This window comes from Lolium rigidum, chromosome 6, assembly GCF_022539505.1.
Source record: "Lolium rigidum isolate FL_2022 chromosome 6, APGP_CSIRO_Lrig_0.1, whole genome shotgun sequence".
In the NCBI taxonomy this organism is placed as follows: Eukaryota; Viridiplantae; Streptophyta; class Magnoliopsida; order Poales; family Poaceae; genus Lolium; species Lolium rigidum.
In genome coordinates, this window is record NC_061513.1 from 229,756,738 (window position 1) to 229,778,432 (window position 21,695).

The following is a 21,695-nucleotide window of genomic DNA, read 5'->3' on the forward strand; positions in this document are numbered from 1 at the left end:
TGACAATCGATGAAAATCCTTGTCGCATTTATCGGCTAACGTGAAACTTCCTTTGACTATGATTGGTCCCTTGGGTCCTGGTAACCTCCATAGCAGATACGTGTAATGTGGTACCTCCATAAACCTAGCATATGCTGGTCGTCCCAACAAGGCGTGATATTGCGACAGGAAATCCACAACTTCGAATTCCAACCTTTCTATACTGTAGTTTTCTCGAGTCCCAAACTGAACGTCGAGATTGATCCTTCCCAACGGATAACTCAGCTTCTGTGGTGTAATTTCATGGAAACGCGTGTCGGTTGGTTTTAGATTTGCCAGGGATATGTTCATCTTCCTTAGTGTATCTGCATACATAAGGTTTAGACTGCTGCCTCCATCTATGAAAACTCGAGATACGTCGAATCCTGCGATCACTGCTGGTAAGATAAGTGATGACTGCCCTGGTCGAGGAACTTGCTGCGGGTGATCCGCAATTCTGAAGCCAATGTCCTGTCCCGACCAATTTAGGTACTCTACCGTTGGTGGAAGCATCTTCTCTGCCATGAACACTTGCTGCGAAATTACCTTCTGAGCCCTATTAGATGGCCTGGCTTTCTGAATCATCGAGACCGCACCATTGGAGTTAGGATCAACGTATGGAGGTGGTTGTGGTGCTGCCGCTATTCTGAGATGGTGTCGATTTTCGTCCGTGATCGCGGGAGGAGGTGGTAAGTGGATCTCACTCCTGGGCCCCTGGGGGTTTCTATTTGTTGCTTGAGCATTAGCTATCCCTGCAACCCTCAACATTGCTTGAAAATTGCGGCAGTCCTTCTGCAGATGTCCTGACTGCCTTTTCCCATTGTTGTCGAGATAAAAATGCATCTGGCATGGCCCGTTCATCATATCTTCGGGAGTTACAAAAGGTCTTTGAAACCTTGACCCGCTATTTTGCATGTTATTCCGAGAGTCATCTCTATTGTCGCCTTGATGTGCATTACTCCTTTGATAATCATCTCTATTGTTTCCTCCATTGTTTCCTCGAAACCCAGCCGATATTTGGCCAGGGGCATCGTAACTCGAAAATTGCCGAGGAAATCGTCGTCTATTTTGAAAATTTCGACTGCGGTCCTCCTCTGGTGACCTGTGTCGTTTATTATGTACAGCATCTTCGCCATCTGCCCATCTGTTTGCTATTTCCATTAATGCTGATATTGTCCTTGGGTTGGTTCTTCCCAAGTCCTCCACAAAATCTCCTCGTCGAACTCCTGCTACAAACGCATCTATCGCTCTCTCGTCAGATATATTTTCTGTCGAGTTTTTGATGATGTTCCACCTTTGAATGTACTTCCTCATTGACTCATCATGCTTTTGTCGACATGATCTCAACTCCTCTAGTGTTGCAGGCTTTTTGCAGGTTGATCGGAAGTTCTTGACAAACACGTCCTCAAAACTGTCCCAGCTGTCGATGGAGCCTAGGGGAAGCTTCTTTATCCACGATCTTGCGGCTCCGCTCAAGTGTATTTGAATGCTCTGCATGGCTGTTGCTCTGGTTCCACCTATCAATTTTACCGTCTCGAGGTAGTCGACTAGCCAATCCTCGGGATCTTGCAGGCCATCAAATTTCTTGAAACTATCGGGTAACTTGAATCCTGATGGGACTCGAGTTTTTCGGACCCGTCGCGTAAAACACGGGAGTCCACACATATCTTCTTCAGCAAGTTCTGGTGACTGCCGATGTTCTCTTCTATCTTGTCGCGCTCTATCTACCCTGGCTTGAGTCGCCGTATCTCTGACTCCACTTTCTCTTGGTGGATCTTGCACTGCTGTAGTAGGTCTCGGGCTATTTTGTCTTGCAGTTCCTTCGGGAGGTGTGGCTGCGAACGCTGCTCCCATGGCTCCACACCCTGCCATGGCCATGTTATACAACGCTTCTCTTGGATCCCCGGGAAGTGGCCTGGACGCTAGGATGAAAGCTTGCGTTGCCATGTATCCTGCTTGCGGTGTTTTTGGAATAATATTCCACCTCGTGTCGATTGACATAAAAGACATATCGAGGTTTAATTAAAGTCTCTCTTTCAGCTTCAGGTATATTTTGCAGCCGAGATCTTGCTCTCCTTCGAGCTTCTCTGTGGCTATCTCCCGAAGTTCCTGATTGTCGACTTAACTCCGCTCTTCGCCTGCTTGATGCGGAAGCTGCCTCCTTCTTCTACGTTCGGAGCAGCGTGTCTGTTTTTCCAATTCTCTTCCAGCTCGAGCGAGCCTATATTGGTAGGCCTGCAGTTCTTCAGTCGTAGCAGTTGTCGCCATTGGTTCTGAACCATCCATAGCTCTTGCGGCTCTATCCCATGCTGCTTGTGGGAGTTGAACCCTAATATGTGGTGTAGGCTCAACATATTTATTGCCCAAACCTCGCCTTAGGTCAGAGGGATCGACATATGGATTTCCCAATTCGTCGAAAGCCTCTGATGTCTCCTCCTGATCGGGACTTGCTTCCCCAATGGCGTAAATCTGATGGTATTTTGGATTCTGAACCTTGCTGGGTTTGGTGACACCATCATAGAGATTGGTGAAGACCTTGCCAACGGTAGTGGATCTGTCGATGAAGTTGAAGCTGTCGATGCTACTCGAGTCATCGCTTATATCGGAGTCCGCAGATGACTCGAAGGACATGTCGCTGAAGATCTTGGCGAGTTTTTCGCTTGCTCTGGTGTTGATGAAGTGTGGCGATGAAGTTTCCTCGTCGCCTGACTTGGTTGACGATGTTGAACTCGTGAGATCAGAATCGACCGCCGATAATCCCGACGAGATCGGAATTTCGATACGATACGCTCCTTCTTTCTCGACGCGGAAGTGAAACTTTCCGAACGTCATCTCCATGGGCTCCTCCAGATACGCATATGCATCCAAACGGGAGGGCGGGTGAGGAACAAAATCAATGAGACCAGTTTCGATCTGTTTACCTCTGTCCATGATGTTGCTTGCTACCGACGAAGTCGACGATCTTGAACGTGCCATCGAGATCAGCTCCTTGTCGCCTCTAGATCCCACAGACGGCGCCAATTGACAAGGTATTAACTTGTCAATGCCTACGAGTTGTAGACTAGGGTTTCGTTGGATGTAGAGGGCAAGTAGATCTCGAAGGTTTCAGCCGAAAAGTACTCGACGATGTAAAAACTAGGGTTTGTGAAACAATGATTCGATCCTTTCTTTGTCCCTCGACCCCCCCCCCCTTATATAGGAGGCGGAGCCGAGGGATTCGTGATACACAAGTTTACGAGTCCGGGAGGGTTTCTAATTCGTCCCGCAAGATTACAAATAATGCTTCCTATTACAACTCTAGCTTTTCTTAATAGTATCTTGGGCTTCCGAATCTTCTTATCCTTCGGGTCGTGGGCCTTTAATAAACCCTGGGTACCTTCTTCGGCGAGGCCCATTGGGGATGCCTATGTCACCCGGTATGGATGTCTAAGTTGAGAATAATCAAAAAAGAGAAATCAAATGCGATATTTCTCCTTAGACCTTTGTACGAGCGACATAAAGGTACCCTTTGTGACACTTGGTTGAAACATATGTTATGCAATGATAATCCATGTAAATCCAAGCTAATTAGGACAAGGTGCGAGCACTATTGGTAATCTATGCATGAGGCTTGCAACTTATAGGATATCTTATACATAACACATATGATTTATTACTACCGTTGACAAAATTGTTTCTATGTTTTCAAAATGAAAAGCTCTAGTACAAAAATAGTAATCCATGCTTCCCTATGCAAAGGGCCTATCTTCTACTTTATTGTTGAGTCTGTTTACCTACTTCTTTCTATCTTAGAAGCAAACACTTGTATGAACTGTGTGCATTGATTCTTACATGTTTACCTATTGCACTTGTTATATTACTTTGTGTTGACAATTATCCATGAGATAAACATGTTGAAGTTGAAAGCAACTGCTGAAACTTATATCTTCCTTTGTGTTGCTTCAAAGCTTTCTACTAAGAATTTATTGCTTTATGAGTTAACTCTTATGCAAGTCTTATTGATGCTTGTCTTGAAAGTACTATTCATGAAAAGTCTTTGCTATATGATTCGGTTGTTTATTCATTGTCTTTACCATTGCTTTGAATCGCTGCATTCATCTCATATGCTTTACAATAGTATTGATCAAGATTATGATAGCATGTCACTTCAGAAATTATCCTTGTTATCGTTTACCTACTCGAGGGTGAGTAGGAACTAAGCTTGGGGATGCGTGATACGTCCCAAACGTATCCATAATTTCTTATGTTCCATGCTACTTTTATGATGATACTCACATGTTTTATACACACTTTATGTCATTATTATGCATTTTCCGGCACTAACCTATTGACGAGATGCCGAAGAGCCGATTCTTTGTTTCTATCTGTTTTTGGTTTCGAAATCCTACAAAGGAAATATTCTCGGAATTGGACGAAATCAACGCCCAGGGTCTTATTTTTCCACGAAGCTTCCAGAAGACCGGAGGGGATACGAAGTGGGGCCACGAGGGCTTCTACCCATAGGCCGGCGCGGCCAGGGAGGGGCCTGCGCCGCCCTATGGGGTGGGCCCCTCGTCAGCCCTCCGACTCCGCCCTTCCGCCTACTTATAGCCTTCGTCGCGAAAACCCCAGTACCAAGAGCCACGATACGGAAAACCTTCCCGAGACGCCGCCGCCGCCAATCCCATCTCGGGGGATTCGGGAGATCGCCTCCGGCACCTCGCCGGAGAGGGGAATCATCTCCTGGAGGACTCTTCATCACCATGATCGCCTCTGGATTGATGTGTGAGTAGTTCACCTCTGGACTATGGGTCCATAGCAGTAGCTAGATGGTTGTCTTCTCCTCATTGTGCTATCATGTTAGATCTTGTGAGCTGCCTATCATGATCAAGATCATCTATTTATAATGCTACATGTTGTGTTTTTTGGGATCCGATGAATATGGAATACTATGTCAAGTTGATTATCAATCTATCATATATGTTGTTTATGTTCTTGCATGCTCTCCGTTGCTAGTAGAGGCTCTGGCCAAGTTGATACTTGTGACTCCAAGAGAGTATTTATGCTCGATAGTGGGTTCATGCCTCCATTGAATCTGGGACAGTGACAGAAAGTTCTAAGGTTGTGGATGTGTTGTTGCCACTAGGGATAAAACATCAATGCTTTGTCTAACGATATTTGTGTTGATTACATTACACACCATACTTAATGCAATTATCTGTTGTTCGCAACTTAATACTGGAAGGGGTTCGGATGATAACCTCGAAGGTGGACTTTTTAGGCATAGATGCATGCTGGATAGCGGTCTATGTACTTTGTCGTAATGCCCTAATTAAATCTCATAGTAGTCATCGTGATATATGTATGTGCATTGTTATGCCTTCTCTATTTGTCAATTGCCCAACTGTAATTTGTTTACCCAACATGCTATTTATCTTATGGGAGAGACGCCACTAATGAACTGTGGACCCCGGTCCATTCTTTACATCTGAAATACAATCTACTGCAAACTCTGCTCTTTACTGTTCTTCGCAAACAAACATCATCTTCCACACTATACATTTAATCCTTTGTTTACAGCAAGCCGGCGAGATTGACAACCTCACTGTTACGTTGGGGCAAAGTACTTTGATTGTGTTGTGCAGGTTCCACGTTGGCGCCGGAATCCCTGGTGTTGCGCCGCACTACACTCCGCCACCAACAACCTCCACGTGTTCCTTGACTCCTACTGGTTCGATAACCTTGGTTTCTTACTGAGAGAAAACTTGCTGTTGTACGCATCACACCTTCCTCTTGGGGTTCCCAACGGACGTGTGTCTTGCACGCCGTCATGATCTTCTAGCTCCTACATCAAGTAAAGAAAAGACATAAGCAATAAAGTTTTAACTTCACAACTAAGAGTTTATATTTCGGAATACTTACGTGGCTCCGGGGAGCTGCGGGCGTGACCATCTTCCGGCTGTGGCCAGCAGCTTGATGCGGTCACGCTCCGCCTTCTTGGAGTCGAGGCGTGGAGGAGCTTTGGTCCTTGCCTTTTTGGCGGAGGCCTCGCCGCTGGTTCCGGCCTCAGTGCCAGAAACCTTGGCGCGGGGACTTTTTGGAGCAAGAGGGGCAACTTTCTTCTTGGGAATTTGTTCTTCCCGCTCGTCTTCGTCCTCCGGATCCTCCTCCGCCCTTCCGGCGTTAGTGGGTAGGCGGAATACATCTTTGAAACCATCTTTCGCCAAAAAATTGAGCTGAAAGAGGAAGCGTTGAAGAAGTTAGAATATTTCAAATATGAAAAGCAAAATGACTAAGTGAGAAAATGCACCGGAGGGTACTTGTTGTTGATGTACACGTCCTTGTTGATCTCCAGGACCTCCTCGCCCCGGGTGAGCTTCAGAGTGTCCGGATCCTCTTGTTCAGAGAATCTGTCGGCAGGTTATCTTTGGTCACCCGCAGCTGGTCGTCGACTCTGGAGTATTCGCAGATCAGCCGATTATTGTACTTGAGCGGCTGAATCCTACATGTAAACCAATCTCACCCTATTTGAATTGTGGTAAGGATATGGAACCGTGATTTGAGCAACCAAACAGCTGATTCCTGTTTCTTGCGTGCAAGATGGGCTGAAAACGGACAACCAAACGATGGGGATTGGGGTCCTTCTTCGACGCGCAAAAGATCGCACATGCTACCAAACTACCCGGCTTTCCTGGTCCATGACCCGTTCGTGAATCGCAGGGGCTCCTATTTCGCTGGTGGAGTCATGCAGCAAATCAACCCAGGCAACTAAACGCGTCCTAGACGCATCTTTGACCCGTTCAAGCGTTTGTAGTCTTCGCTATTTATAACTTGTACTATTGGAAGTTTTTGCACTGCCGTTGAGTAATATGGATAGATTGGGTAGGCTTTTTGAAAAAAGAGAGCGGTCTTTGTATAACTATATTGTTTCCTTACTTGCAACATGTAGTTCAATATATGTTATGTGAGTTAAAAAGCATTCTAAAAAATGTCAACAAGGGCCCGTTCTCGCCGTCTTACCCCAGGGCCCTGAATACGTGTGGACCGGCCCTGTCAACCCCGCTCGCCGGTGGTGCGCCGTGTCCCCTGGTTTCGCGATTTGGCGTGACCGTGCACTCCAGTTCGCAATTTTTCACCCATTCCGGTCGATTCCTCGCGTCCGAGGAAGGGGATAAATCATCACCGCTGAGCAACCTCGCCGGAGCAGCGGGCAGCTTCGAGAATGTAAGGGTGGGGCAGAAGAGGCAGACGCTGGTGGCGATGGCCTCCTCGTCGACCGCGGCGGTGGAGTCGGCCGCTTCAGGTCGCTGGAGACGGGGGTGCGAGCGTGGATGGAGAAGCTCGGCCACCCACATCGAGGCCGGGCCGTGCAGGGTGGCGCGCTCGGCGGGCTGATGCGCACGTTCACGCCGGAAATATCGGCAGACGGCTCTCCGTGCCGTAGGCGCCGCCCAGGCTCGACTCCATGGCCCTGCCATCCTTGGAGCAAGTGCAGGTTCCCTCCTCCTCATGTATATCTCTTGTTACAGATTTACACGGGGACTATCAATTTTTGTAATTCCTGTGATACTTTTGTCAAAGATTGCAAATGCTTTTGAGTTCAGTCCCAGTGACGAATTTGTTCTCACATATACCGATGATGATGCAATTGATTATTTCTTGTTCCTTGTTCATAGCTTGTTCAGCCAGTAGGTGCAATCGAATTATTATTTGTTAATGTCCAAACTAAAATCAGTATTTAGTATCTCATTTAGAGATGTATTATGTTTTCATGACTGATGCACCGTATAAGCTGACTCTACTTCATGAAATCTCCATTGCAAGTTATAGAGAAGCAGTAAATTACTCTCATCAGCTAGGCATCAAGCAGATTACAGTCCATTGCAAGTTATGGAGAAGCAGTAAGTTACTCTCATCAGCTAGGCATCGAGCAGATTCAGTCCATTGCAAGGTATGGAGAAGCAGTAAATTACTCTCATCAGCTCATTGAGCAATTACAACTTTCTACTACATCTTTTAGCTGCCATAACTGATGCATCCTGTATGGTTGTGGCAATTCCAATTTTTTTTTTCTTCACTCGTGCACATGTTTCAGGTTTGCAGCTGGGAGAAGCCCAGAGATTTAGAGTACCGCTTCAACAAGTTTCCGCTGATTCAGCTGTAGTACCAAACTTTTTTGATGGATTCTGTTGGTTAAATGTATTATGGAGAGCTTCCGCCTCCCTGTGATTCAGCTGGATTTCCGTTAAACGGTTGAGGAAAGGCTCGTCGAGTCTCCAATGGTTTTCTTTTCCAAGCGCCAGATGCTCGCCGATACGGGTCGTGTGGAAGAAAATTGTCCAAGCGCCCGGCAATTGATTAAATCTGTGCAGCAGAGCAGAAGGGATGTGGGTCACGGCATTGTGCTAGTGTTGCACTGCAGAAGAGGAGATAACTTAACTCGATGCATATCTGTCATGAGGAGAAGAGAGAGGAAGCCTGCTATTGTGATTTTGCTTCAATTGGATTCCGACCAAGGTCAGAGTTCAAAACTTTATGTATCTTTTCCCGTTGGCCTCTTTGGGTGATTCATGGACTTAATTAATCTGTGCATGCCCTACAAAGTCACTACTTTGTACTACATCTTTTAATTGTTGTAACTAATGCATATATGCTAGTAATGTGAGCATTGTTTTGTCCACATAGTAGTTACATAAAATGGAAACTTATATGCAAACGAGAGGAACATCGATCACTCATCATAAAATTCTCAATACAAATGAAACTAGTTGTAAGAAGGCAAAGAAATGAACATATCTTATTGGAAAAACTGAGAAGAATATTAAAAGCAATCATCGCTTGTAGCTCTTCGCCCATTTGGGATGGTTCCTTAGGAATGCCCACATGTTTAGTAGTGTGAAGGTTCCTTAGGAATGTCCACCTGATCTTGTGTGGTTCCATCATTTTTGCCTTTTTCTTCATCAAGGGTCAGCCTTGAGCCCATACATGTTTCCCTTGGTGATGGATGAGGTGGCCAAGGATATACAAGGAGATATTCCTTGGTGTATGCTCTTTGCTGATGATGTGGTGCTAGTAGATGAAACTAGGGCCGACGTGAATAGGAAGTTAGAGCTATGGAGGCAAACTTTGGAGTCAAATGGGTTTAGACTTAGCAGGACCAAGACTGAGTACATGCGATGTGACTTTAGTGGTGTTGGTGGCGAAGACGGAGATGTCAGTTTAGAAGGAAAGATAGTGCCCAAGAGGGACACCTTCCGTTACTTGGGACCAATGTTGCAAAGCAATGGTGATATCGATGAGGATGTTTGCCACAGGATCAATGCAGGGTGGATGAAGTGGAGGCATGCATCAGGTATCCTATGTGACAAGAAGGTCCCACAAAAACTAAAAGGTAAGTTCTATAGGACAGTTGTCAGACCGGCGATGCTTTATGGGGCAGTATGTTGGCCCACTAAAAGACAACATATCCAACAAATGAGTGTCGCGGAGATGCGCATGCTGCGTTGGATGTGCGGCCATACAAGAAATGACCGGATTAGAACGAGGTAATTATTGATAGGCTAGGGGTGGCACCGATCGATGAGAAGCTAGTCCAACACCGACTAAGGTGGTTTGGGCATATCCAGCGGAGGCCTCCAGTGGAACTCTAAAGAGTATGGAGGACACTAGAAGGGGTAGAGGACGCCCAAAGTTGATGTGGCGGAGGCGATAAAAAGAGACCTCGTGGGATTGGAATGTACCTAAATTCTTGGCTTTTGATAACTGCATGAAGATCAGCGATCCATGTGCCGGAACCTTAGTCACTCGCTTCTTTTCTCTTTCCTTTTATCCCTTTTTTTTCTTTCCTTTATTTTTTCTTTTTCTTTCTTTCTCCTTGTTTTGGTCCTCTTTTCTGTTGGGTTTCATATCTAGCCTACCCTAACTTGCATGGGAAAAGGCTTTGATGTTGTTGTTGTTTTCTCTCTTCTACATGTCTACTCCATTTGAGGAAGGAGTATTATGACCCTCCAATTCTATTTTTTCCTAATGTCTGCCGCTCGTCGCTCAAGGTACTGCGGAAAAAATTCGGCTTAGCGCCCGACACAACTTTTCGCATCGACACACTAAATCCTGAGATCGATCGGGGTTTTGGTATAACTACAAGGAAAAGGATCCTAGCACCTGGATTAAGCGCCTACATTGTAGATGTCCTAAGCCATGGTGCTGCACGAGTCAAAGGTGTTAGTTCGCAGTCTCCCACCAATCTGGTCCTCATGCTGACGTGCACCAGTCCTTGGCTGCAGCCGATGCACTGCTTGAGTGCTTGGTAGTGCGCGCGGAGTATGCATCGAAGGCTGCTTCCGCCTGAAGAGAGTGGTCAATCCAACTCGATCACCAAGTGCTAAAAGCAGAGATACAAATATGAACTACAAAGGCAGTGCTCCCTGTCCACAGTACTGATTTCTTTGTGGCCTCTTCATATCTGGATTATAATTTGTTAAACTCTTACTCTTCCATGTGTGCGTGACACATGGCTGATAGCAAGAAGCTATATGTATACGCTTATTTACTGAGTGTTTATTTTACATGTACATATCTAAGGAAGCAATAGTAGTGGCTGTTAAAAGTTGTATCTAGTGGCAGTGCTCCCTGTCTTATCAGGTTGTTTTACTTCTGCATGTACGTATGCGCTTTTTAGGTAGTCTACAAGTTGAAATGCATATAACACATGGTAGTTTTACTGGGAGGAGAGATACACAAAATGTGCCTGCCTTCTGGCAGGAAGTAGATGCCTATATTATATGTGAATGCTCATGCCTATGACTGCATCATTTGGAAGAAATAAAGAGCACAGAGATATGCGAATGCTCATGCCTAGTATTGCATCATTGGAAAGAAATAAAAAGAAGATAAACTCCATATTTAATAAACTACTGCATCACTTGCTAAGCTTTACATGAAGTTCTAGGTACTGGATAATTATACGTAAGGTTTCATGCAGTGGATAATTATACATAAAGTTTTAGGTAAGCAATCTCAGAGGATTATGAGGATGTCCATCTAAGGTACCATTACATAAGATAAAAAAAGTTACCATTACATAAGATAGATACATTGTAGTCTTGAATGTAAAAGTTAGCAAACTGATGGGAAACCACATCTGTAGCCTCATCGTTGATCTTCTTGCTAGTGTGTTTGATATGGTCATGTGTTGTGGTTGCAGTCTTGGCAGTAGTTTCAATAAGAATAGGCTGTGCAGCTAGTGTTCTTTTGCAGTGATATATAAAGTGTGCAACCGATAGGCCACCATGTAAAGCTAGGATTTCTGCTTCTCCCTAAAGAGCCCATTGGCTGGACCAGCGTGATTTGGTCTGCAATACGAATTGAAAATAAAATATAGTTTCTTTTTTGTGGTTTTGTTTGCAGACACAACTCCTCTCTTTTTTTTTTTTACTTTTGGTCGTCCGGCTCATGTCTTGGTACGAAGAACATTAGAACACATTGGACTCTCTGATATGGGCACGGAGGCCTATGTGGAGCCCCGATTCAGGACTCCACCAGATTAGTTATCTTATTTTATGTCTATGGTCATATGTGGGCCAATTAGGGTTTTTAATAAATTGAGTCAGCTTTGGTTTGGGCCTGTCCAAACCAAGGTAGAGAGGCCCACTAGGGCTGGCCGGCCACTCCACCCCTCATATAAGTGGAGGTGCGGCTAGGGTTAGGATAGATCAAGTTTAGTCTAGTTTTGATTCGGATCATGTAGAACCTTGGGTTCCGGTTATCACCATCCTCGCGGGGTTGGCCCTATGACTGCGTCTCTGACGTTCGTCTAGTTATCCAATAAAGTTGTGTGAGTTCTTGAGTTGTCAAGAGTAATCATATGCGCTTGAGTATCCTTGAATCTGTCAAGGAGTTCAAGATCTATCGGTCCTATGGATCAACAAGGTGCATCGTGAAAGATCGGGCCGACCAGTCCTCATCATGTGGTATCAGAGCCAGGTTTATCCAGGCATGGTACACTAGGACAGCCATAGATACGAGGATTAAGTCTAAAAGTTAGGTTATACCTAGTTGCGTGTGTTCACGTGTATCATCCCTCCGGGGGTACGGCGCTGCCGTTTATCTATACTATTATCCGCTGCGAAGGTTCTTGTGTTCATCAAGGATTATCTAGCTCTTGGTTTGAGGCGTATCGTTCATCGATCCGTTGCTTGCCGGATTCGTCCTCTTCTCCATGCTGCGTTCATCGCGTTGTTGGGAGGATTCTCTACCCCAGGTTCTCGCTGTGAAAGATCGGACATCAATCTAGGAGGATCGGCTTGGATCCACCGTATCATGTGGTATCAGCTTTCTGGGTTGCTCACGGCGAGGTTTTGTTGATCGATCTCTTTGGATCGGTTTGTCAGTGAGAAGATTAGCTCTAAGATCGGAGGAGTTTGGCTCTCTGGTCGAAGGAGTTTGGTTGGAGGAAGTTTGGCATTGTTTGGTGGAGTTTGGAGGTCATCCATGGCTGTTTCGGAGGTCAAAATCGCGAAAAATCGCGACCGTAATCGGGAAGAAGACGAAAATTCGCGACCAGGAAAAATCTGGTCGAAATCCGGTCAACCGGCCGTTGACCGGCAGCTCGACGTGAACTCCGGTCCAACCGGCCGCTGACCGGCAGCTCGGCGTAAACTCCGGTCCAACCGGCCGTTGACCGGCAGCTCGGCGTAAATCCGGCCAACCGGCCGCAAACCGGAAGTTCGGAATTCGCCAATTTCCGGCTTTGCTTCGCACGAGGCAGCCGATCCGGTTGGCGACCGGTCAACCGGGCTGCAGACCGGCAGCGTCGGCTCGGAGGCCGGTCCAACCGGGTCCCGGGCCGGACGGCGTCTGTTCCTCGCGGCTTTTCCTCCGGCGGTTTCTCCCGTTATCGTGGTTGCTTCTTCAGAATACTAGCTACCGCTGTTCTCGTTTCTCCGGCGATGCTCCTTGATGCTACTACCGTTGTTGCTTCATTTGGAGACGATGTGCGTGGCATACGGTGTTCACGTGGCACGAAATCCGGTGATGTTTTCAATGATTACCTTGATATCCGCCGTTGGGAGGACGTACCGCATTGTGTGTCAGGCCTAAAGTGGTATTTATGCCATGACGCGACAATTGAGCAGTACGAAGAATGGGAGAAGTACATGGAGTTGGGTTTCCAACGATGTCGTCGCTACAAAGGGAAGTTCACCGGGTATGATGCCTGTCTTCTAGCTCACGAGCGTGTGGATGCCGAGTTGGACATATATTGGTATGATGCCGTTGATAGAGGCGAGTATGCTTATACTTGGGCGGACTTCAAAAAGTTTCTTCGTGGTGGTTTTGGGTTACCATTGCAGCCGCGTAAGCAGTCGTCCAGAGTTGTGCATGCAATAGAGGAAGTGGACAAGTGCATAGTTCCTATTCAGGAGATTGTTCCACTACCAACAGTCACTAAGGTTGAGGTGAAATCTTCAGAGGAGAGGAAACTTGGCTCGATACCAAGAGCGCTATCAGTGATCGTTGAGGCGGATGTACCATTGGAGCGGGCTGAATATGCAACTCAAGAAGGTACAAGGTGATGCTTGCAAGACAATTGACAAGAGTCAGCCGGTGGAGTTTGTTTCGTACTCGTTGCTTTATCAAGGGCAAGGCTTGCAAGTTGATGGTTGATGGTGGAAGTCTGTACTAATGGCATTAGCAAGGCGATGGTGACAGCGTTGGGGTTGTCTACATGGCGTCTTCCCGAACCTAAACGCCTTGAGTGGTTGAATAGCCGTGGGTATGTCAAGATTACTCACAAGGTGCGTGTGCCATTTACAAGCTTGGTGATTATGTTGATGAGATCGATTGCGATGTGTTGCCATTGGAGGTGTGTGGATTGCTACTTGGGCGCCCTTGGCGCATGATCGCAATGTGACACATGCCGGGCGAGCAAATACATATTCTTTTATGCATGGTGGCAAACAGATGGACTTTGAAGCCTATGGGTGATGATCATATCAAGTCCGATGTGGAGTTAGTGGTGCGTAAGGAGAAGTTGCACAAGCCTAATGTGCAAGATAAGGTGCATGATGTTCCGAGCATTGATGTTGGTGATGTTTCAACCATGCCCGTAGATGACAAGCAAGTTCTTGTTGGTGACAAGCCGGATGAAGCTACACTTGTTGTTGATGTGGATGTTGCAAGCATGTGCTACAGCCCAGCTTGTGTTGATGCTAGTATACAGACCGATGATATTTGTGCCGATGATACTTCAAGACATGTGGCGCAGATGCGCGTGGGAGGAGTGGGAGGCGAGCGCGTCGCTGGAGACAGCAGGGCAGCTGCACTACCGTGCTAGGAGTACCGTCTCAGCTTTCCGCGACACCGCGGATGCATCGAGGCAAGGATGGACGTGTGAGACATCTATGTGGCCCAGAATTACACATCTTGTGCAGTGGTCATGTGCAGCTGACACAAGGGTCCATCAAAACCTCGCAAGAAGAAGGAATTGGCGCCGAAGTCCAAGCTCATGTGGAGAAGAAAGGAGGCGCCAAGTGCTGTATCAAGTCGAGAAGGCCGCGAGGGAGGATGTGGTGTGGAAGGCAAGCAAGACTTGAAGACGGCGAGGACGTGTCATGTTCATATCACGTCACCTTTTCCAGAAGACCCTCACGCGTTGGGGACAACGCTTCTTGAAGGGGGGGAGGATGATATGGGCACGGAGGCCTATGTGGAGCCCCGATTCAGGACTCCACCAGATTAGTTATCTTATTTTATGTCTATGGTCATATGTGGGCCAATTAGGGTTTTTAATAAATTGAGTCAGCTTTGGTTTGGGCCTCGTCCAAACCAAGGTAGAGAGGCCCAATAAGGGCTGGCCGGCCACCCCACCCCTCATATAAGGTGGAGGTGCGGCTAGGGTTTCAGTTAGTCTAGTTTTTGATTCAGATCATGTAGAACCTTGGGTTCCAGTTATCACCATCCCTGCGGGGTTGGCTTTATGACGGCGTCTCGGACGTTCGTCTAGTTATCCAATAAAGATGTGTGAGTTCTTGAGTTGTCAAGAGTAATCATATGCGCTTGAGTATCCTTGAATCTGTCAAGGGAGTTCAAGATCTATCGGTCCTATGGATCAACAAGGTGCATCGTGAAAGATCGGGCCAACCAGTCCTCATCACTCTCTGTCTCTAAAGGACCTTTTAGGTTAGTATTTGCTTCTTCCGTGTCTGTTACATGTTCAAGCTGGCTCTGCGTGTTCCCAGCTGCATCAGTCGGCACGGTTGTCTTGAGGTTGTCATCGCTTGGTTATAGTGGCTAGAAGATGCCTCTGTTGTTGCTAGGTTATTGTTCAGCTGAGATTTTCAGACAATGAGAAATACTATTCTAGGGTCAGTGTCATAAGTCTCATGTGTGACTTCAGCAACGACTGCGCACTTCCTGGCCACTACGCCAACAACGGTCGGAGGGACAAAATTAGGTCGACCCTTAGTAGTTGCAGCAAGCAAACTTGCATCCTTGCCTGTTAGTGGATAGTCGCACCTATATTTTCAGTATGTGATTCTATATCCCATTGCGTTGACATTAAGCTTACACGTGAATAAGTTCAGTTAGCATGGTCACTACTCCAACAATATGTCAAAATGGACAATAAAGGAGAGAACTGAATGAGCATGAGAGGTAGGTAATACGGGTTTTAATAAGTAGACTTTTTTGCTGGAAACCTAATAAGAGCACATTGTTTCCTGTGCGTGGTAGAATAGCATAAAATGTGTTTGCGTCGTATTCATATAGCGGAAGTTTTCAGACTCCGGTACAACCTCCATAACCTGTATGCTGAGTGATCCTGATTCTATGGAGGTGGTTTGCTGTCCAGTATTTGTTTCGGGGACCAACAACCATGAAAGATTAGAGCCTGTAGATCTGGCCCTCTTTTAGCTTCTCGTTGAACTGACACAATAAACTTAAGCTTACTGCTGTGTAGTTGCAACCAGTAATAAGATGATGATCAGGTTGACCTAATTGTAGGCATTTCATATGTAGATGATAACAACGGAATCAAAAATCCGAATGCTCAGAAGAAAATATTGTCATAGGCTTTCATCATCTGAAGGCTGAGTAAATATCGAGAGATAATTGAATGAGAATGCTAAGCTAACTGCATGAATCTTATGCGTAGGTCACCATGGAGGGATCAAAAAACTGAGTGCTCAGGAGGTACCAGTTGGTCAACGATAATGAACCCCAATTCATGCACATTCTATTATTGGTCCTTGTTCTCCAAGATCCGCAAAGCATGCACAAGAGGATTCCGTCAAAATCGAGGTGAGACATCTTTTACTGGAGTGGCCTCTGTTGCTACTTTCTTAGGTTTCCTGCAAGATAACTATGGAGATCAGGTGTGAACTGATTGAGTAAACAAACCACCACAAGAATTATCAATCTAAACTAATGCATAGGGTTATCTTTATTGCCTGCACATGTTGTGAGGTCATATATCTAGTGTTCAAGAATCAAGATCATAGCATCATGCCAGAGCCATCATGACCAAGGAAATGAATCAAAAGCTCGTGTGGATAGTTCAAATCTTTTTTACCAAAATTTAAACAAATTCATAATGCAATTGGAAAAGGTAATAAGGAAGGCATAATTTGTAAGCATCTTGGAGTAATTTGCTAGCCTTTTAACATTAGTAGCAGAGTTGTATTCATTCATTGTAAGTTCAGTGACAAAGATAACCTGCAAAAATTTCACGAGAATATATTAAGATACATTTCCTGGAACATAACCCGCATGCTGGAGCACGATTTCGAAAATTAGAACATACCAAGAAATGTATTTTTCAATGCACCGCGAGCCACACTATCATGGTTACTTTGTAAGCTTCAAAATTTCTGTCGCTGTTAGCTGAGATGAACAAAAGCAGTTAAGAATCAAGGTGACACCAAAATGGTAGAACTAATGATAGGAAAGTGTTGAGATGTCGAGAGGAAAGTGTTGAGACAAAATGCTTCAGAAAGCTTTCAATTATTTTCATGAATCTTTTAATTCACTATATAAACCTTAGAATCGCCTGAGAATACTTAATAGATCTATAGAATCACACTTCATTTAGATAAACCTACACAACAGCAGCCGTGGAATATTTTTATAACTACGGAACTACTATCCTTGGAAAATATTCTTAAACTATTTCCAGTAAGAATCACCTATACGTTTTTCTCTATCATTATTTTCCCACCGAATATAAGCTTGCAATAGAAAAATTGAGTATGCACGATACTTGTTTCACAAACCAATGAAACTTCCACCGACAAGTGAGTAAGGTAATTTTTTTGACATAGACCACTGCACAAGGAATGGCTAGCTCACACTGGCCATGGTCGACGCATGTCGCAAGCCTAGTTGCACTAGCAGCGTCAGCCTGTCGTTGCCCAATCCTCTTACCTTGCGAGCCTCTGCTGTGGCTTTGTCTACTTCCTGCCAGATGCACACATCAGTAAGACAATGAACTAAGCAACAGCCAAAACCCCTCAAAACAGAACATTCTTATCACAGAGCACCATAAGTAGGAAATACATGAGGTAAAAAACAATCAGGAAGAATCCAGACCATGGCTGGGCAGAACGGTTGACCCAAACTGTCCACCCGTGTCCGTTGAGCTTCAGTTAGTTTAGCTGTTTGCACTTTCAGTTAAGTTTTCAGTTAAGCATGATCTCGCTCTGAGTACGGGCTCGTGGGATGGCGCAAGCACATAGCATAAGAAAAGTTGCTACGTGCAACGCATAACCATGGGTCTCTCTCTGAAAGTTTCAGGTTCTGTTTCTCCTAGCCAACGCATACGAACAAAAAAGATTATTTAATATATATAAAATATTTTGCTCAAAATCTAAGTGTGACACGATACGAGTATTCTTGTCTAATGAAGTTGGCACATAAAATTTATTTTGCCAAAAAAAAACATAAAAAATCAGATGAACTCCACACTGGTTCCTCCTACGGCCGTGTTGCGTGCCTCTGCTCGTCTTGTGCCTCCTTCTCGACAACCAATTCTGGCCACATCTTTATGGAGCGCTCATTTATCATTTTTTCATGTAGAGCACGCGGCCCGCGGAACCTGCGATGCAATTTTTTTTCTAACTTCTTTTTTAGATGCCGTATCTTCTGGTAGATTGTATTCTTATCAAGTTTGCCGGTGCGCAGGAGCGGGGAGCCATCTTTCCGCTAGCGCCGTAAGGACTTCCAATGCCGAGGGCATGGTTCCTGAGTTGTTCTCACTCATCTCCCTGATGGTATCCATCAGTTTGTGTTGGTCCTGGTGGCACCATGTGTTGTACTTCTTGGGCCTCTTGGACCTCTTGGTGGAGGTGTCGTTGGTGTCGCCATCCTCAGGTGAGTCACCGGGGTTGGTGTCGCCATCCTCAGGTGAGTCACCGGGGTTGGTGTCGCCATCCTCAGGTGAGTCACCGGAGTTGGTGTCGCCATCGTCAGGTGAGTCGCCGGACAGGGACGAAGCTGGACCAAAAGATCATTGGGTTGAGCTCTACTAGTTATGTGATAATCATCTACTAATGAGACAAGTTAAAGAGCAAACTAGTGAAGGTTTCATGAAATTCGTTGGGGTCAATACCAGCTCCGCCACTGTCGCCGGAGATCATCTCGTCAGCCTCGTCATCAGAGAGAACGACGATTTGGTCGTTAGCTTCGACCATTATCACGTCGCCATCATCATCGGAGAGATCGATGACTTGTCGGGATTGGTTGTCCTCCTCGTCAGAGATGAGAATCAGATTGTTAGAGGAGGCACGAGGATTAAAGAGTGGGATTGTGGGAGCCATGGGTACGGCAAATGGTGGTGGTACAGCACAGCAAATGGTGGTGGTAGAGCACGGCAAATGGTGGTGGTACAGCACAGCAAATGGTGGTGGTAGAGCATGGCTCGGGCCTCTTCTATTTATATGCTAGAGGAGGCGCTGGAGCAGTTTAGCGCTGCTAATTGGATTGGCGGGAAGGATAGATCAAGGTTGGCGCCAAACCGTGAAAACTTGAATCGACTGGACCAAATCCTGCATTAATATAAATTTTCAGCTTTCCCGATAATCGGTTAAACAGAATTCTATACCATAAGTATCCTTTTCACAAATTACATGTGTGTTCATAAAAAAAAAACGGTTCCATGTACGTATCAATTCGCCTGATTGGTTTCCATCAATTTTCATTGGGCAAGAGATCACGCTGCAATAATTAGATTAATACAAGGCTGGAAAGAAATCAACTAAATAATCCGATTAATTAGTTATCATCGTAAAAGAAGAGAAGGAAATAATAATCAGACTAATATATAGATGGCATGAAATCATCGCAACAGATTGTCAGATCAGTTAGCATATACCCATTGTAAAAGAGAGAGAAATATACCGACCATGGTCAGATTGGTCTGTGTATTAATTGCTTCATCTTATTGGCGGTCGACCATGGCACCGCCATAGTGAGCCATATTTGCACTTTCTGAAACAAATAACATGTCAAATAACATGTCAAAGTTAAGTAATTCTATCATTTTTCCTTTTTTTCTTTAGTGACTTGCTCTACCACCACCATTTTGGGGGCGGAATCAAAAATGCGCTCACGCTAGCGCGTCCCAAAAAGCGTCGGCGCCTCACGCAGCGAATGATTTTAGGTGTGGGAACCACGTGTCAGCCATACATCCCAAAATTATATATGCTTTTCCCCAAAACCCCTCCCCTCTGCCGCTCATTTATCCTGCCCGCCGCTCCATCTCTCATCCAGACTCCAACGAGAAAAACCCTCGCCGTCGTCATGCCGCCAAAGAAAAAGGCTCCGGTGAAGGCAGCGAAGGCGCCGGCGGTGCCGGCGAAGCCGCGCATGCGCCGAATGAGAAGCCGGCGACCATGTCGCGCATGCGTCGAATGAGAAGCCGGCGACCATGTCGCATGAGGCGTGGGACGAGGAGAAACGCCGCTGCACCATGGTGACGGCCGACTACAGAAGGCACCACTGAGGCGTTGAAAGCCGAAGCCGCGAAAGCGGCAGCTGCTGCTGCCGACGTGTGCCTCATCTTGGGCGGCGGTCAGCCCGAAGGGAGCCAGCAACTCGCCGGCCGCAACTTGGGCGGCGTGTTCTCGAGTTCATCCTCATCGCCGAGGTACTACGCGGAGGGTCCATCGCTCTCGCAGATGCGTCTGTCGCGGATGGGCGGCCGCGCCCTCTACTCCCCGCAGTACGCCGCCGACGACACGACCTTCGACCCCAACGCGACGTTCTCGCTGGATTCGACGCCGAGGGAAGCGACGCCTTTCGCTTCTCCGTCGACCTAAACTCGTCGCCTGACCTGCGCCACCCGGGAAGCACCTCCTGCCACGTTATCGACGGCACCGGCCTCCCCCGCACCCTCTTCGGCGACGAGAGCGGGAGCTCCCACCAGGTGTTCGGTAGCGCGTCTGACGTGTCCATGGGCGAAGACGACGTGACTTTTCCTTCTCTTTATGTGTCATGTGCATTGTAGACAACGCCGGCGACTCAAAGTAGGTTATTTATTGTATAGATTGACGGCGCCGAGATCCTATCCGGCTTCATATGCCATGGTCACGGCTACGAACCCCCGTTGAAGAGTATGAAGAAGAGGCCGACGAGGACGAAGATGATGCGGAGGAGGAGGCCGAGGAGGAGCTGATCGACGCCGACACCGGCGTGACCACAATGCCGAAGAGGAACAGGCGGGTCGGCGGCACTCGTGGTCCTAGGTGGAAGTCTTTGGAGGATGAATGCCTCATCTACGCGTGGAAGGAAGTAGATTTTACCCCATCACCGGAGCCAATCAATACGCCGGCAATTACTACAACGCATCCTTGATTCATTCAACGACAAGAAGAACTATGGTCTCTAAGCAACCATGCACATGATCCGGAACGAGGGCGCGTCTCTCACCGTTGGAACATCATCAAGGCGGCGTATAGCAAGTTCCATGGCTACTATGAGAAGATTAAGGCCCCGAAGTAGAGCGGCAAGACGATGGTGGATTGGGTATTGTCTGTGTCAATTTGATGATGTCTACTTCATAATGCATCTTAGTATATCTTGTTAATATAATCATGCATCGCCCTCAAGATGTACAAGAGCCAAAACGAGCACAAATTTTTCCTCTTCATGCACTGTTTTAAGAAAATAGAGGGTTGCAAAAATGGGACGCCAACCGCCTCACTCTCAATAAGGGCGGCGTCGGGGAAGATGGGCATATCGATCTCGCCGACGCCTTCACCGGGCGCTCCATTGGCAACAAGAAGACCAAGGCCGAGAGGAATGCGGCGCCGGCATTGGCCGCCATGGACGCCTCCTCTCGAGAAGATGCTATCCTCCTTCTCAACGAGAGAACATGGATGCGGCGGATAGGGCTGCCGGTGTGTGGAAGGCAATACTCGAGAAGCAAGATATGAAGATTGCGTTGGAGAGGGAAAAAGTGGAGGCGGCGAAGATGGAAGCTCACGCCGCTGCCATGAAAGCCACCAACGGAGCGACGCATCTTTCGTTGGCCAAGATGACTCAAGAATCCAAGATCTTGATTGCGGACATGGCGAAGATGGACCCACTGGCGAGGGCGTGGCACGAGATGCACCGCGAGCGCATCGGCCAACAGGTGCTGGCGGCGCGAGGTGCGTCGGCGTCCATGATAGCGTCGGCACCGTCGACGTTCATGCCTCCCTTGGCAC

The 21,695-nt window shown here is 46.7% G+C and overlaps 1 long non-coding RNA gene across 3 annotated transcripts; it reads left to right on the forward strand.

Moving 5' to 3' along the window:
* Positions 1–7,380: 7,380 nt before the first annotated feature.
* LOC124668255 lies at positions 7,381–16,663 on the forward strand. 3 transcript variants are annotated; one of them, XR_006991612.1, is made up of 4 exons: positions 7,381–7,492; positions 7,822–7,948; positions 8,093–8,514; positions 16,148–16,663. It is a non-coding gene; the product is annotated as an uncharacterized LOC124668255 (long non-coding RNA). The 3 variants fall into 3 exon arrangements; XR_006991611.1 differs by having other exon boundaries at positions 7,828–7,948; XR_006991613.1 differs by having other exon boundaries at positions 7,828–7,948; positions 8,101–8,514.
* The last annotated feature ends 5,032 nt before the right edge of the window (positions 16,664–21,695 follow it).